Here is a 5,268-nt window from a genome sequence, read left to right on the forward strand (position 1 = left end):
TGCAATACCAATCACCCAAATTGGGATAATTCAGATCTATTGATCGAATGACAATATATCAAATTCATAAAACAAACAATTAGCACAGTTTCTATGGTAACTGGCTTTTTATTATTCATGGGATCAATAAATTTATATTGTGAGGCTGCTGCACGTTGCATTGGGAATAATTACTGGGTGCTCAGATCTTCATAAAATCGACAAGCAGTATGACGACACATAAGGCATATGTTGAAAATATGGATATGTACGACAGAGTACATTTTCTTGAAACAAAACATTCACATCGTTGGCATTAATGGACACAACTACTCACACTCTGAGTTATATTATACCACAAGTAACTCTTTGTGAGATGGATTTGCTTATGGATCGATGCACTTAAGAAATACTATTTCATATTATAACACACGACATGCTCATTCCGTGTCGCGATTCTCCAGAATACGTTACATGACGATAAAATAGATACGTCTAATTCCCATCGGATCGACAAAAGTGACGTCAGAGGGTTTATTTTTAAAAGCTATTTCCCTAGGGAAATAGTTCAGACCAAATTCGGAAAAGTGCCCAGTCAAGTGACCGTAGTGTCATCTGCAGCTTTGCAACAATGGCGGGTGACTATAAAATGTGATGTGCGTCTGGGATAGGTGACGACACTCTCTCTAAAACAGATTTTCCAATATTTTCAAACATTATAACAGGGAAGGAACTTGAGCAGCTCATCGACGCAAAAGATTACAGTGCAACTAAGGATGTCGCTAGGTATACTTTGAATATTTTTTGAAAGAAAGTGGTACCACGTACAACTGAAACCGCTGTGGAAACATCACCTAGTAAACTTGTCACAATGGATTGTTGCCGTGCAAAATATCGAGACACATTGAAAACAATATAACATATTACAACACACCACATGCTAATTCCGTGTCACGATTCGCCAGAATACGTCACGTGATGAGAAAATAGATATGTCTAGTCCCCATTGAATCGACGAAAGAGACGTAAGAGGGTATTTTTTGAAAAGCGATTTCCCTAGGGAAATAGTTCAGACCAAATTCGGAAAAGTGTCCGGTCACGTGACCATATTGTCGTCTGCAACTTCGCAACAATGGCAGGTGACTACAACGTGACGTGCGTGCTGAATGAGCGACGAGTTGTCTCTAAAACAGATTTTCACATTTTCCAACATTCCAACAGCATAGGACTTGAACAGCTAAGTTATCGACGAAAAAGATTCAAGTGCAAACAAGGATTGTTGCCAGGTATGCTTAGGATATTCTTTGAAAGAAAGTGGTACCACCTACAACCGTATAAAGCACTGTGGAAATACCGCCTTATAAACTTGTCACAATTGATTATTGCGGTGCAAAATATCAAAAGTTATATTAAACATAGGGCCAAAGTCCCTGAAGCTACTATAGACATGGATACAAAATTAAGTATTTCCTGACTGTATGAAATTATCTCACTTAGGTCATCCTTGGGACCTGTAAAGCGGTTTGAAAAAACAAGCGACCCACAGTTGACAGAGCCCCGCTGTGTTAGTTAGAGAATAACTTTTTGTGACACATGTATTGATGAAGAAGGTGGATATCTTCACGATGGCCTGACCAAAAATGGCAAAATTAGCTGCAAAAATACAAAATTGATGATTTCATCATAATTTCAATATATTACATTAAGATAAAGCCTCGGAACCTGCATACCAAATATCAAAGCTATCAGATGAGTAACTTTTCAGAAACAAATATTTTGACCAAAAATGGCAAAGATTGACCCCAAAATACTAAAATTGAAGATTTCATCAAATTTCAATATATCACACTAAGACAACCCCTAGGAACCTGTATACCATACATCAAAGACATCAGACAAGTAGTTTTTGAGAAACACATTTTTTGACCAAAAATGGCAAAAATTGCACCAAAAATACAAAATTGCAGGTTTCGTCATATATATTCAATATATCATATTTAGTTCATCTGTAGGAACCTGTATACCAAATATCAAACCTGTCAGATGCGCGGTTTTGAAGAAATAAAGTTTTGACAAAAAATGACAAAAAAAATCCTTAAAAATACAGATTTGCATATTTCATCACAATTTGAACAAATCTAAGTTTGGTTATCCCAAGGGACCTGTATACCAAATAACAAAGCTGTCTGGCCAGCGGTTATGAAGAAGAAGGTTTTATACCAAAAACGGCTTTTTTGGTGCTAATTTGCATAATTTCAACAATATCAAAAAATAAAAAAAACCAGTTTCTCAAAATCATATTTTTCATCTACACAACAAATATCAAATCAGTAAGTACTGCTGTTCTCAAGATATTTGAGTGGACGGACGCCTCACAAACAGACATACATACAGACATACATACATACATACATACAGATTGACGCCGGACGGATACCCATCCCAATAGCTTCTATAGACTATAGTCTATAGTAGCTAAAAACTATAACATAATACAACATGGGCGTGTGGTGTTATAAAACACATACCGGTATAACCTGGTCTTTATTCGGGCTATAGCACCCGTTCGTTACCCCTCGTGGCCGTGCGTTACCAGAATCATATCGCTATACCCTTTGGCCTACGGCCTTGGGGAATAGCAATGTGTTTCTGGTAACACACGGCCCCTCGGGGTAATAGACGGGCGCTATAGCTCTTATGACCAGGTAATAGGTGTTTAATACAACAATAGCATGTGGTGTGTTATAAACATCTATAACCTGGTCTTTATTCGGGCTATAGCGACCGTTCATTACCCCTCGTGGCCGTGTGTTACCAGAAACACATTGTGATACCCCTCCGCTATACCTCTACGCCTACAGCCTCGGGGAATAGTGATGTGTTTCTGGTAACACACGACCCCTTGCTCGGGTAAAAAATAGACTGGCACTATAGTCCACATGACCAGGCAATAGGTGCTTACTATAGCCACATTCAGTACAATATGTCACACTGTTTTGGCCTTTGATTGTTGACAGCCTCCTGTATGGAATATGAAGGGGAAGAATAAATGTTGTCGGCATGGCAGTCAGACATGAAGAGGAAAGGAAGCAATGTAGAAATTTATACCTGAATCTTAAATGACATTGTCATTCAAACATTGCATCAAGAATTCTTTTAACAATTGGTATTTTCTTACAGTACCGTTATTTCAGCAATTTTGTGTTTCCCAATGAGGTTTACACGATGACCTTTCAATCACATTACTGGTAATAATTTTACTGCCTCACGAAATATTTGTGATAACTGACATATCCTGAAAGCCTAGTAGTAATTTAAGAAAGGGGTGAACTATTTGATTGGGGGGGGGATGGGTATTGCAACAATATTGTTTCAAAGGTTACCTTGAAAACAATATTTTGTCCAGTAGAGTCAATTTGCAATTTCTTTTAAATTACCATTAAAGTCACATATTTTGCAGGTACTTTTTGGAAGCAAGTCATGACAAACTGAAGAGGTCATTCTCTGACTCAGAAAAGTTAGAGTGTAAATTTCTTTTGTCATTTCTATTCAAAAATATCTATATCCTTTTGTTTCTTTAAACAGGTGTAACTAGTATCCCTACTTTCAATCATATACCATAATTCTGTATGGCCGAGAACACAGTCTGTTGAAAATTTTGCAAAAATGCAGTCTTCTTTCTAAATAAAGTGTACTTTTCCCTCATCATTTAAAATGGGAATAGAGAAGAATAGCAGGTGTGCTTTAAAGTACATTTTCAGAATTTTTAGTACTAGTCTATGAACCTCTCTACAAATGGGCATAATCGACTATTCAAAGGAATGTTCAATGACATGAATCATAATGAATCATCGGATATCTCCAGTACATAATGTAGCATCACTAAATTTGGAACGGCCATGACTGTTGTCCAGTGTGTGGGTGCATCATGCAGGCCTTACCACAACAGATCCTGACAATTCTTTATTTAAGCAGTAATTTACACCCCTCAGCCCATAATGGCAAACGCAAACTTTGCACGACATACCGGTAATGTACAAGGCAAAGCCCAGTACATCATGGAGAGCAAAGTTTGCTCGAGTCTATTTTCCCCAAACTTGTTCCCATTTAGATTCTTCAACTTCAAAGTGACAAAATCAGTTATGTTGATTTAAGATAGTTTAGCTTTCCAGAATATCAAAAACAAATGACCTAATGGCCGAAATACCCCTCCCCCTACTGGTACAGCTCTGCTGTGTTACGTAGAGAATAACTATTTGTGACACCTGCTGATGAAGGGGTGGAAATCTTTGATAGCTCATTTCAGGATGGCCTGAAAAATGTCTAAAATAGCTGCAAAAATACACAATTGAAGATTTCATTATAATTTGAACATATCATATTAAGATCATCCCGGAGAACATGTCAACCAAAGCTACCGGTATGAGACAAGTAGTTTTTTGAGAAACAAACTTTGTAACCGAAAGGGGAAAAAATTGCAACCAAAATACAAAATTGCAGATTCCATCATAACTTCAATATATCATATTAAGATAACCCCAAGGAATCTCTATACAAAGTATCAAAGCTGTCAGACAAGAGTTTTTAAGAAACAAATTTATTGACCAAAAATGGCAAAAACTGCCCCCAAAATACAATGCAGATTTCATCATTATTTCAATAACTCACATTAATTTCATCTGTTGGAACCTGTTTACTAAATATCAACACTATCAGACCAGTAGTTTTTTGAGAAACAAATATTTTGAGCAAAAATAGCATCAATGACACGTAGCTCACATTTGGTTCGATGTAGCAGGCCACAGTGAGTACTGGGGGGGGGGGGGTACACTCACATTATTACCCCTGGAAACATGCATACCAAGTCTTAAAGCAATAAGATCAGCTATTCCAGAGAAAATGAATTTATTATCAAAATTGCCCTAAAATTCAAATATGAATAACGCACTAAAATTTGAATAAGGTTGCCTCTAGGTACATTCATACCAAGTATCTAAGCATCAGAAAAGTTAATTAGAGAAAATGATTTTTTGACCAAAAAAGCAAAAAAATTGCCCAAATAAGAGATATATGAAAATTTCACCATTTTTTAATGAACCCAACAGAAGATAAACCTAGTATCAAGAGTATCAAGTTTCAAAGCAATCCAACGAGATTTTGGGAGTAAATGATTTTTTGACCAATAATGGGAAAAAACTGCCTCAAATACAAACATGAAAATTTCACCACAATTTGAACAAATCTGAGTGAGGCCAACTCTGGGATCATGCACACAAGTTTCAAGGCAAT

This window comes from Ptychodera flava, chromosome 12, assembly GCF_041260155.1.
Source record: "Ptychodera flava strain L36383 chromosome 12, AS_Pfla_20210202, whole genome shotgun sequence".
Lineage (NCBI taxonomy): Eukaryota > Metazoa > Hemichordata > Enteropneusta > Ptychoderidae > Ptychodera > Ptychodera flava.